The sequence below is a fragment of the Theobroma umbraticum genome, unplaced genomic scaffold (assembly GCF_002168275.2).
Source record: "Theobroma umbraticum cultivar Fairchild unplaced genomic scaffold, ASM216827v3 scaffold_12.1, whole genome shotgun sequence".
Lineage (NCBI taxonomy): Eukaryota > Viridiplantae > Streptophyta > Magnoliopsida > Malvales > Malvaceae > Theobroma > Theobroma umbraticum.
This window is the reverse complement of record NW_018397269.1, coordinates 506,524-520,320: the sequence shown is the minus strand read 5'-3', so window position 1 is coordinate 520,320 and position 13,797 is coordinate 506,524.

Sequence of the window (13,797 nt, the reverse complement as noted above, 5' to 3'; positions counted from 1 at the left end):
CCTTTTCAGTATCTCCCCTTCTTCAAATTCCTCAAGACAAACTATACAGCAAAACCCATCATTTTCTTTTCCAATCTTAATCTCCACAAGCCCTTCCACCACACTACTTGCAGCCCGACAACTTCCATTGGCCACAACCTCGCGTTCTCGAAAATCGCTAGACGACTCGTTGTCGTTTCTAAGATAAATACTAGATAGATAATTTACATAGTCGGGCTCAGCATCAAAATTTTCAACATTCCCCAAATTGAAAAGCAAGTCTATTTCCATTTCCATTTCAATGCTCAACCGGTGAAGACACGGAGTCAGATGAATACCTGACTGATTTCGACCAGACTTGAATTGTTCTGGTGGTTGGGTACTTCTGAGTCCAAATCAAAACCCTGGGCTTCTTCACAATCTGGATGACACTAAACAACTTGAAGTTCATGCACCTGGGAATTCTCTCCTTCACGTAGCTCACCGATTTTGACACGAAACCGGTTCCCGACCCGGATCTCCACAAGTGGTCAGCTGGCGGTTATTTTGAAAGACCTCGCTGTCTATATCAGACATAGACTCCAAACCTAACTGGGGACACGGGCCTTGGATTGTCCGACTCAGAGCAATTGGGTGTTTGGGTTTGGGTTGGTTCTGGGTGGGTTGTTGAAGGTCGTTGGTGCTTGAAAATTGGGCCATAGCCACTAGTTCTTCAGAGGGGAAAGACAATTTTTGAAATTGTAAAAAAGTGTGGTTTGTTATGAAATATGTGAATATTTAATATATTTATTTATGTTAGTAAATTTTTATCTCTTAATTACATCTGGTGTATGTGCATTCCTATTCACTAAGTTTATCATTCCTATTTATGTAAATTCATCCCCTCTCCATTTATGTGTGTCTATAAATAGAGATATTGTAGTTGATGGTAGACATATTAAAACAAAAAATGAAATAGAAGATCTTTTTACATTCTTATTACTTCTCTCTAATATTCTCTTTTAAAGTTATATCTCACAACACATCATCAACATGAGGCTCTATCCAACTAAGAAAGTAATTTTTTTTAATTCTTCAATCATTCAGATTTTAATTTTGTATATCATCCAATTAGCCTAAAGTCAACAACGAAACTTGAGCCTCCTTCCATCTCCTAAAGCAGCGGTCGGCCCCCAAAATACTTGAAGTTGTTAATATAAGTACAAATAGAAATCACTAAGAAAAGTGAAGATGTCTATTTGTTTAATGGTGCAACGACATATACCATACTTTATGGCAAACACTTTTTCTCAAGTGTAACATTGCGTAAGACAGATGCCCGTATAATATCAAGTCTTGTTGGGATTATTGATGGCCAAAAAAATGCAACAATTTTTTTACCAATGACACCACCTTGCATATCGAGGATGCATTACTAAGCAGTAGATTGAAGAGGAATCTACTTAGCTTCAAATATGTATGCCATAATAGATACCATCTTGAGACAATTCATGAGTAAAATAATGAATGTCTCTGCATCACTTCTTATAAGATAGACTAGAAAACCATCCATGAGAACTTGGAAGCTTGCCATAGGATTGTATTGTGTCACTATTAAAGCTGTTGAATCCTACGCTACCATGTCTTGGAGATTGGCAAATCTCGATGAATTTGGATTTTGGCATGATTGTCTAGGTCACCCAGGAGTTACAATGATGTGTAGGATAATCCAAAATACTAGAAGACACCCTTTAAAGGATAAAAAGATTTTGTTATCCAAAGATTATACCTATGAAACTTATTCGCAAGAAAAGCTCATTACCAAACCTTCTATGACAAAGGTAAATCTTGAATCTCCTTCATCCTTACAAAGAATCCAATGTGATATTTGTGGATCAATATAACTAGCAAGTGGGTTGTTCCAATATTTCATGGTATAAGTGGAAGCATCTTATAGATGGTCCCATGTTCGCCTATTATCTAAATGTAATATTGCCTTTGCACATTTACTTGTGTAGATTATAAAGCTCCAAGCACATTTCCTTGATTATCCAATCAAGAGCATAAGGATGGATAATGTTTATGAATTTATATCAAAGAGCTTTGATGCTTATTGTGCTTCACTAGGAATCAAGGTTAAGCACCCGATTCCACATGTTCATGCTTAAAATGGATTGATAAAATCTTTGATTAAGTGCATCCAAATTATAGCTTGTACTATATTATTAAGAACAAAGCTTAACTATTCAACATGGGATCATGTTGTTTTGCATGCAGCAGCAATAATTAGATTACGCCCCACTACTAGTCTCCCATGTAGTTGGTTCTAGGCTATGAACCAAACATTTCACATTTACGCACCTTTAGTTGCACTATGCAAGTGCTTATAGCATCACCAAAAAGGACTAAATTGGGTCCCCAACATTGTTTGGGCATTTATGTTGAGTTTGATTCACCATCCATTATTAGGTTCTTGGAACCAACGACAAATGATCTTTTTACTTGATGAAACAGTGTTTCCACTGATTAGGATACCTAAGGCTTCCATAACTGAGAAATATAAACCAATCGAGATTTTCTCCTAAAATGAGAAAAATCTATCTCATTAAGACTTAAGAACTCCTAAATGTGAAAATGAGGTATAACGTATAATCCATTTACAGGCAATTGTCAATAGACTTCCTAAATGCTGCCAAGGTTTACAAAGTCTTATATTCCAGCTGTGAATGTTCCAGCTAGGATTGTTGCTCTTAAAGAATAGGCTGAAATAGATCAAAATGACTTACACTTAAAACGTGAAAGACTGATAGGATTGAAAAGACAATGTCCATAGAAAATGAAGGGGGAGGAATCAGGAAACCACTTCAGAAAAGCCTCATGTTGAGCTTGCTCCAAAAAGGCATATTGCCCCTAAAGAGGCACAAATCTGTGAAAAGACCACTAACCTTGAGAATACTAAGATTTTCATTACATATTGCAATGAGATTTGCGATTAAAATGGGACAATCATCAATAATGCTTTTGCACTCTCAGTTGCTTATGAGATTATAAACGATGATTATGAACCCTGATCTATTATTGAATATCGTCAAAAGCATGATTGGCCCAATTAAGAGGAAACAATCTAGCCTGAATTAGCTTCTCCAACTAACCAAAATGTTTTTAGGCCTATAGCTTGAACCTCTAATAATGTAAAGCCCATTAGGGCCAAGTAGGTCTTTGTTCGAAAACAAAATGAGAAAAACAAGGTCGTAAGGTATAAAGCTTGACTTGTTGCCTAAGGCTTCTCTCAGAGACCTAGGATTGATTATGATGAGACATATTCACCTATGATGGATATGATTACCTTACGTTTCTTTATCAGCCTAGCAGTTTTTGAAAAACTAAAAATGTATCTTATGGACGTTGTGACGGTATATCTATATGGTTCATTAGCCTCTGATATTTATATGAAAATTTTGGAAGGATTCAAAATGCCTAAAGCATACACCCCTCGCAACTTATTCTCAATAAAGTTACAAAGATCTTTGTATGGGTTAAAGCAATCCTATTGTATATGGTATTAGCATTTAAGCAAGTACCTAATTAAGAAAGGGTACAAAAATGATCCTATCTGTCCATACGTGTTTATTAAGAAATTGAAATTTTGATTTTACTATTCTAGCAGTTTACATCAACGATATGAATTTGATTAAAACTCTAGAAGAGTTTATCCAAAACTACTCAATATTTAAAAAGGGAGTTTGACGTTAAAGATTAGAGTAAAATTAAACTTTGTCTTGGTTTGGAGCTTGAGCACAAAGCAAATGGCATACTTGTCCGTCAGTCAGCATATATTGAAAGATTGCTTAGACGTTTTAATATAACAAGGCTCACCCATTGAGCACCCCTATAGTTGTAAGGTCTCTGTATTCTCAAAAAGACCCTTTTCATCCTAGAGAAATTGACGAAGAGATACTTGGTCCTGAAGTACCATATCTCAATGTAATTGGGCCCTTGATGCACTTGGCACAATGTATGAGACCGAATATCACTTTTGCGGTAAATTTGTTGGCACATTTTAGTCTTAAGCCAACCTAAAGACACTAGAATGAAATAAAACATATCTTTCATTATCTTCGAGGATCCATAGATTTGGGATTATATTATTTCAAGAATTCCACTAATTTTGTTTTAGTTGGAAACATTGATGCAAGATATAAATTTGATTCGCACAAGGCTCATTCTCAAACTGGTTATTTATTTTACTATAACAACACCACCATTTCTTGGCGCTCTATTGAGCAAAAACTAGTAACTACATCCTCTAACCACTCTGAGATTATTGTTCTATATGAACCAGGAAGAGAATGTGCTTTTTTGAGATCCATTATAATGCATATTGATAATTATTGTTGTTTAACACCAGTTACAAATTCTCCCACTATAATTTATGAAGATAATGCTACTTGCGTTGCACAAGTCAAGGGATGATAAATTGAAGGTGATAGGACCAAGCATATTTCATCAAAATTTTTCTACACTCATGAATTTTAGGAAAGTCGATAAATTGACATTAAACAAATACGATCTACCAATAATCTTGTCAATCTTTTTACCAAATTATTACCAATGTCAACATTTGTGAAATTAGTATATGGCATTGAAATGTGAAAGGTTAACAAAATGAAAGATTAAATTGCCCCAGAAGTGGTAATATGGCTCAATTGAGGGGGAACAATTATGGACCATGCATTGTACACTTTTTTCCTTTAGACCAGTTTTTGTCCCATTGGGTTTTTCTAGATTAAGGTTTTTAAAGAGGCAATACAATGGACATTTAAGGAGGAGGATTATGAAATATGTAAATATCCATTATATTTCATAATACCCAATGTATCTCCCCATATCCAATGTACATATTTACGTTGGTACATCCCTATCCCCTATATATGTTCATTCCTATCTATTAAGTTCATCCTTAATATTTATGTAAATTCATTCCCCTTCCACCTACATGTGCTTATAAATAAAAGTATTGTAATTGATAGTAGATATACTGAAATAAGAAATGAAATAAAAAATCTTCTTACATTTTAACTACTTCTCTCTAATATTCTCTTTCAAAGTTATATATTACAACATGGTTATAATTCTTTTATTTATTTTTTTTTGTGGATTTACCTATTTTATATAGATGGGGTTATCAGAATGTTTGATTTGGTTTTGCAATTTTCCACTTGATCCCAAAAGTTATATCTCTCTTTTTTCTAAATTTATATTCGTCAAGGTTCAGGTGATCAAGCCCAAGGTTCAAAGGTCGAAGGGACACTCGTCTTACTATCTTTTATTCACGTTTTTTTCTCAATATGATTTCAGAGACATAATTAAACCAAATAATTTTGTATTGAATACAATAACACGACACCATGAATAACATATAGAAATTTTATCTTTAAACTTGTCAAATTCGCTTAACTCATTTAAAACATGTTTAATTAATTGTATTATTGTATAACTCGTGACTCGCTTATTATTTATTTAACTAATTATGTAAATGTGTCTATCCAATATATTTTTGCTCAATTATGATTTGGTTAAGCTCCTATATAAATACATTTTTTATTATAATTAACGATGATGGTGGTAGATTTTATTATACTTGATGAACATTATTGTTTCGTTATAATTGTTTTTATAATTTTTAGTTTTAAATTTACATAATTATAAATTATATTTTAGTTGTAATTATATACATTTTAATTTAATTATATTAATCATGTTTAATATATTAATTTTATTTAAAATTTTAATCATGTTACTTATGTTAGGTGTGTCGAGTCATGGAATATCTTAACAAGCATATTCGTATTGGTCAAAGAATATATATTCTAATTTAATGCATGCTTCATCGCATAATAATATGTGATAAAAGTTTTCCTTCATGTTAGTACAAATATAATGAGTTATTAAGTATTAATTGGATGAAGCTTATGGAACATAAAGCACCTTGTAATGGAATTGTAAAGTTGATATAATTATGAAATCTTTATGCACTAAAGTTCGTGATCATTGTATTGTCAAGACAGTGCATTGACAATGCTCAAAGACTGGTATATGTTAAGCTTCCTTACTTTGAAAGTAAGCAATCGATCTCATATATTGAAGTATATGAGATACTTAAAGATAACATACGGGTGCTTCTTAAAGAACAAGTTGACTGAGCATGACTCGAACTACTTGAGACACAAGGTCATCTTGTATAGAAAGTGACGTACTTTGATTTCACCTCTATAGGTTTGGAGGCAACTAAATGTCTAAATAAGATGCTTTTATATATGGTATAAAGCATACGATAGTGAATGAGTAGTTTAGAGAGGATTCATCACCCTAAATGATAAGAGGGGATATATCTCATTTGTTTTTAATTTGATATTAACTTGTATAAAGTCTTTAGCAAAGCATGATGAGTTTGAGAAAAGTTGATTTCTTAAATTCATAAGGTTAATCATGAATTATAAAAACTAATATGAAATATCATAAGTAGACAATGAGCCATGCTTAATAACATATTTGGGATTTATACTTATGTATCATGCTAACTGAACTCTCCCTATGTACATTTGCTTGCTTACAACATATATAGTTAAGGAAAACAAAAAGTTAAGGTGGCTAAAAGATATGTTAGGTAATTTGTGATTTTGTGAAAACAAGAATAAAGATTCTTTATTTACTCTATGTGCTTTTATTGTTTGTATTAGGATTCTAGTTTCTCATGCTTCAAAGGTGGTCTACGAACAATACAAAATTTAAGAAAATGGTTCCATTTCAGTTTAACTGAAGAGGTTTGTTTTCTTAAGCTTTTTGTCCTATTGGATATTGCATTGCCTTTCATTGTTTTGGTGGTCAGCAAACAGTAAACATGTGTTGGTTTTGGCAGCATTGTGTGTCACTGGTGCTTTCCCTGATCAACAGCAATTTAGATGCATGGCAAACAAGGCAGTACGATTATTATCAAAGGGTTTTGAATGGAATATTGTGATTAAATTTAGTACGATGTCACATTATTTTTTTGGTAAAGGTAAGATTGGCAAGATTTTAATAGGGAAAGATAGTGTTATATGGTTTACGCATATTTAGTTCACTATGCAATGGCTTTAGAGGTTTTTACAAGAGATTTTTTTGAAGGAGGAAAAGATGATTCATACCTGTTTATGGCCCATATTTCCTTGGTTTAAGGAATTTGTAATTGTATCAGCATAGAAAATTATAGGACGACCAAAGGCAAAATCTATTGTAGTAGAGTAGTCTTCAATTTTTCACATCAGATCTTTCACTCATGAACTCTATTGGTTGTTGGTGATGAATTTACCATGAGTTCGTATAGAATAGTTTTACCCATCTTGGACATTGCACACTGTACAAAGTGATTTTGACATGGACAATACATAAGGCATAAGATGGCTCTCAAATAGGTCTTTGCAGGTTGAAATTGCAGTTACTATAAATTTTACACGGGTTTGCCATCAAAAACAATTAAGCATTTGTGATGTACATGCAACATTTCCAATTAAAGACTATATTTTATGATTAAATGATGGTTAGGTCATGAGATGGTCCAAAATCCATTATGGTTTCATCTGTTTCACAACATCTCTTTACAAAGTTTAATTCTCCCGTACATAGTTTCTCAATAAAGGGCTGAACAAAAAAAAGAATTTTCTCAATAAAGGATGCTTGATTGTATCATTTCATTATTGATTACATTTTCATTTGAAACTCATATAGAAAGGTGCTTTTGGCATTGATATTTTATTTGAGTTATTAAATTCTTCCATTGAATGAAATTTTGGTATGGTGTTTAGCAAACGAGTTTGTTCTTCATTTTTAAATTTTAATTTTTAGATTTTTAAATTGAGTTAATTTGTTGAAATTTCAAATGGTCCACTTTCAAGATAAGTTAAACTTGATTATTATGTATTTCTGTATTTATATTTATATATGTATTTTCAAATCATTTATGATTATAAATATATAAAAAATTAGACGTTGTTGCTAATTGAATGAGTTGAAGTCAATGATGATTGATAGATTAGTTGTGAGGATTAATTTTGAGTAAAACACATTTAGGAAAAAAAGATTAATTTTATAGGTTGTGAATGTGAAGATTAGTTGGATAGATTCATTCAAAAGTATGTAATAAGATTAGTATGAAATCTGATATTTTAATATTTAAGTATTTTAAATGTTAATATTAAAAAAAGTAAATGTACCAAAAAAAAAGAATTTAAAACAATACAAAAATTAATCATTATAAACATGAATTAGTTTGAAACTAATATAAAGTGTTTTTTTGGTAATGAAAGAGGACATGTTGCAATAAGTGAAGCGAAATGCACTAAAGGTGGAAAAAAAGAAGATTAGAGCAGTCTTTGAAGCGTAAGTGCTTTGGTGGCAGGCGGTGAAGAATAAGAAAATGTGGAGAAAATGACAGAGTAAAGTGGATGGGAAGGGTAGAGTAGAGAGAATAGTTGGAAAAGTTGTGAGAGAATTTGAAGATAATCTCTGTTGGATTTCTAATAATTTCTCCCCCTTCCTCCGAACCTCTAAGATGCTCATATTTATACTAAACAAAAGCACTTTCTCCAAAGTAGTTGGGGAGAATACATTCAATCATGGGAGAATGTGCTTGTCATGAAAGAATTGTTAAAGAACGGTATATAAGATATTAAGAAAATGACCATGTAGTTGCATAGTGGGCATAAGTTTTAAGTAATGGAATAGTGACGTTTGATAATGCACCACGTGTATTCTTAAGAAAGAAGAAAGAAAAAGAGGTAAAGTACATATCCTTCTAGAAAAGGTTAAAAGGAAGTCCTCTTAACTATCACCATATTTAAGTCACTAAGCCATGCTCTTTAGAACATCCCAAATATGAAGCTAACTCGTTAACCCTACGACTTATTTTGAGTTACTTTCACTTCCTGTTATAAACAACTTTTTCACACTTATTCCTGGGCACTTCTGCACTTGGAACACCCTTAAGCACTTTCACGCTTAAAACACCATTGGGCGCTTCCGTGCTTGGAACGACTCAGGGTGTTTCTACACTCGAAACGCCTCTAATGTAGTTTTTTCTATAACACAATACTTAAAAAATAATAATTAGCCAAAATTTGGCATCTACATTTGCCCCTTACATAAAAATTCTTATAAGGAGTTTTATGTATAAATTAAGAAAATGCACATAGAATAAGCAAGGTGACGTTTTTATTTATTTTTATTTTAAAGAATAAATAATAGCTTGCAAATATATGTATTTGTTTAGTTGTTGATGTTATGCGTTTCGTGGTTGGGAACGTCCCTGGGCATTTTTGCCATCGGAAGGCCATTAGATGCTTTAGCGTTTGGAATGCCCCTAGGGGCCTTCACGCTTAGAACGCCTTGGGCTTTTCTGCACTTGGAACTCCCTGGGTGCTTCCATGCTTGGAATGTCCCTATACTTTACACCCTTGGGAAAGACTTAGCATTGTTTTACCCCCTGCATGATAATTTTATTATTTGAAAATAAAAATTTCATACATAATTGAAATATTGAGATTAATAACAAGTCTTGTTAGATTTATAAAGTAATTGCTTGCCATTGATAGGAACTATAGAAAAGAGAAATAGAGATATATGTCGGAAACAAGGGATGTAAAACAAAAAATTGCTAAGAAAATTTGAAATGTTAGATTCATACTAGGATAATAATTTTTCTAAGTCTAATAGTTTTGTAGAAATTCACAATCAACTTTCTAAAAATTTCTATCTAAAATTTCTTTGAACAAGTTTTCTTTACAACAATATTTTATAAATATTTTATACTATTTCTTCTTGTTTCTTTTTTTTATTATTACTTTTATAAGAGAGAAATTAAAGATTTAATTTTTTATTATTTTATTATTATTATTATTATTTTGTAACATAGCTTTTTGTAGAAAGGGTTTTTTTTTTTTTTGCAAAAGTATCATCTCAATCAAGTTTTCTTTATGTATATCTTTAATGATTTATATATTTTCCTATATGTTTTGTTTGGCATAAAGATAAGAACAAACAAATAAACATGGGACATTATTACAAAAATATGAATAAACAAACAAATATGAAACATTAATGTAATTTTGAAGACGTAATAGTACATAGGTAGGAATGATAATGCGTAGGTGATGATAATATATGAATACTTATCTGTTTATTATTTAGGAGTGTCACTTTTTCTTCTAATGACTAAGACTCATTTTGGGCCCAGAGTTCACTGCAGTGATCACAGTAGGGTTACTCTTGAAAAGAAAAAGAATACTGCTACGGCTTTTCTTTCTAAGAAAATACGAGTAAGGAGGACTAGTGAAGTTTCTCCCATGCTTGAAAATTGGGATGATGATGTCATCAAAGAAGGAGGAAAGGATTGCTTCTAGGAACTAATGCATGTAAAACAAGTGGATAGGCATCCATATGCATCTGTTGGCCCTCATTGAGATCGTATTTGTAGTGAAATCGCTCTAAAGAGAAGGCATTCCATCAATGTTTCTTCTCTTGGGGGTGTTTTGAATACTACTCACATTACTTCTTCTTTTCTGATAGGTGTTCTAGTACAACTTGCAATGTTTCTTTTTCTCTTGGGTGTTCCAAATATAACTCACACTACTTCTCTTGGATGCATTCTAAATACAAATTGCAATATTTCTTATTTCCATGTGTTGTCTGTTCCAGTGATAAGTCATAGACTTAATGCCTCTCACACTCATTTGGAAGACTTTCATGACATTTTAGTCTTGCTATGACACTTGGAGATTTTAGAGCATATAAATAGCTTTAGTGAAAGATCAAAAGATGGACTTGCAAAGAAAATTAAACAATCTTTCCAATTTTGAGAATGATAGATCTTTTTTTACTCTGAATTTCTTGTTCTTGTTCTTCTTTTGTATACTTGTTTTTTATAGTAAACACTTACTTTGCTTTCATCATGGTTTTATTTCTTCACTTGTAAACTAAGATACTCTGTTTCATATTTCATTATTTACAAACATATGAATGTTTCACATGTATCACTATGTACTGCCAAAAAAAGATTCTCAACTTTACAAAAAAAAAGAATAATCCTTAACTTAGTATGAAGGAGAATAACGCATCCTTTATATGAGCATATAAGTTGCAACCTATTTATGAATAGCAAGCTATGGCCAAGAAGTGAGTGATAAAGCTGACAGCCAATAGCATAATATCATTACAGCCAAATTATGAGCGTTAAAGCTTGTGGCCAAAATATGATTATGAATTATATGGTCAAAGAATTAGCGATAAAGCTTACGATTAATGCAACAATAACGTCATCGTTAAAGTAAGAGCGATAAAACTTGCGGTTGAAATATAAGTGATGAATTATATAGTCAAAGAATGAGTGATAAAGCCTACGACCAAGTGCAACAATAACATTACAGCCAAAGTAAGAGTGATAGAGCTTACAGCTCAAAAATGACTTTTCTCTTTTACAAATATCGAATTTTAAATACATAAAACAATCAGTAGTAGAAATCATAGACATATCATGGATGAGCAAGTAACAGGTTATTCTAGATCCTATTGTTTCCAACCATTATTTCTCCTAATTGCACTTTCTTATAAAATATTTTGGGTAAATCTTTACATTTAGCAACTGAATGACTAATTGTACGGTGATAGTCACAATACCTTGGATTAGACTTTTCTTTTGCTGTTGGTGGTTGTGAAACATAGGGTAAGTTCACTTGTCCATCATTTATCCATTCATGGAGAAACATTCTCACTCTATCTAGTGAGATAGAGCATAGTGGTGAAGAATAAATCTCATCTTCTTGTCTTCTTCTTAGATTGTCTCTTCTAAGACAAAGAAGAGGTCGATGGTTTCTTCTTTCTTTGCTTTTTCCCTGAATTGCATTTATTGTTGGGGTATTTCTCCTCTCAAAACGACTAGCTCTCTATTGCCTAAGAATCGTATTATTGATCTGTCATGTAGCTTTGACTAAAGTGGGAAAAGTATAGAAAGGTAAGTTTTCCAAATAAACCCTATATTCATCGAACATACTTTGGATGCAAACTTTGACTAACTCTTTCTTATCATGAGAATCTTGTATGTCCAGCATCCTTTCTTTGAAGCATTGGATGTATTCCATGAGATCTTCCTTTAAATTCTAGTGCTTTCTTCTCAAGTCAATAAGAGTTACTTTTTTTGGGCAAAGAAGAACTTTTTCCCAAACATCCTACACATTTAGACCCAAGATTGTACAAAACCAAGAGTAAAATTGACATACCAGATGTAGGCCTTTTCGATAAAAAACTTGGATAATTCTTCTAACTTCAAATCATCATCCAATCCGGCTACTTCAAAGGTCTCCACAAACTTCATGATATGTTCTCGAGCATCACCAATTTTGTCATTAAATTACTTAAATTTTGGACTAGTGTGATCCTTAGGATATGGCTTGGCAGCTATGTTGGCAAAATAGGGCAACTTAAGATTAAACTCTGAAAAGTTGAGACTCTTATTCTTTTGATCAAGTAACTTTTCAAGCTCTTCCTTTATGACAAAGCTCTAAATAAAATTTAAAGGAGTTTCTGTAATGAAATTGCCAATAATAAAGGGATTAATGGTATTGAGGAGTGAGTCAATCATGCTCTCTCCATTTCATCCATTTCCATACGTATTATTGACTATGTTAATGGCATTTTTGACATTATGGGTTGACATTGGTTAAAGTTGAGACCTTGTGGCGATTAAGGATGCAAACCGGGTGATGGTCTCCATCATCCGTTTGTTGTTTTCCTCCAACACTTGCATCCTTTCTTGGGAAGCTTGGAGCATTTTCATGAGCTCCTAGACATAAGTGAGGATGGTTGTTTCTTGGTTGTTGGGAAAACTCTCCATATCTTTTGACAAGAAATTTTTCGACAATTTTTTCACTTACTACAATCATGCTCCCCTGTGGAGTCACCAAAAATAAAATGTAAAGGGTTCTTTTGATAGGGAGATAGGACATGTTGTAATAAGTGAAGTGAAATGCACTAAAGGTGGCAAAGAGGAAGATTGAAGCAATCCTTGAAGCATAAGTGTTTTGGTGGCAAGCAGTGAAGAATAAGAAAAAGTGGAGAAAGCAACGGAGTACAGTGGATGGGAAAAGCTTAGTATAGAGAATAGTTGGAAGAGTTTTGAGAGAATTTTGAAGATAATCTATATTGAGTTTCTAATAATTTCTCCCCCTCTTTTCTTCTCAACCTCTAAAACTCTCATATTTATACTAAACAAGAGCACATTCTTTGGAGTAGTTAGGGAGAACACATTCAATCATGAGATTGTGCTTGTCATGGAAAAGCAGTTAAAGAACGATTTATGAGATATTAAAGAATGACCATGTAGTTGGGTAGTGGGTGTATGTTTTGGATAATGGAGTGGTGGCACTTGATAGTGCGTCATGTGTATTCTTAAGAAAGAAAGAAAGAAAAAAGGATAAAGCACATGTACTTCAAGGAAAAGTTAAGAGGAAGTTCTCTTAACTATTTCCATATCTAAGCCACCAAGCCAAGCTCTTTATAATATTCCAAATATAAACATTACTCGTGAACCTTGCCACTCATTCTGAATTACTTTCACTTCCTTGTATAAATAGCTTTTTCATAATTATTCTTGGGCACTTCTGCACTTGGAACACCCCTAACACTTCTGCACTTGAAACATCTTGGGTGCTTCCATACTTGGAACGACTCGAAATGCTTCTACACTCAAAACACCCCTAATATAATTTTTTTGTAACACAATACTTCAAAAATAATAATTAAACAAACTTA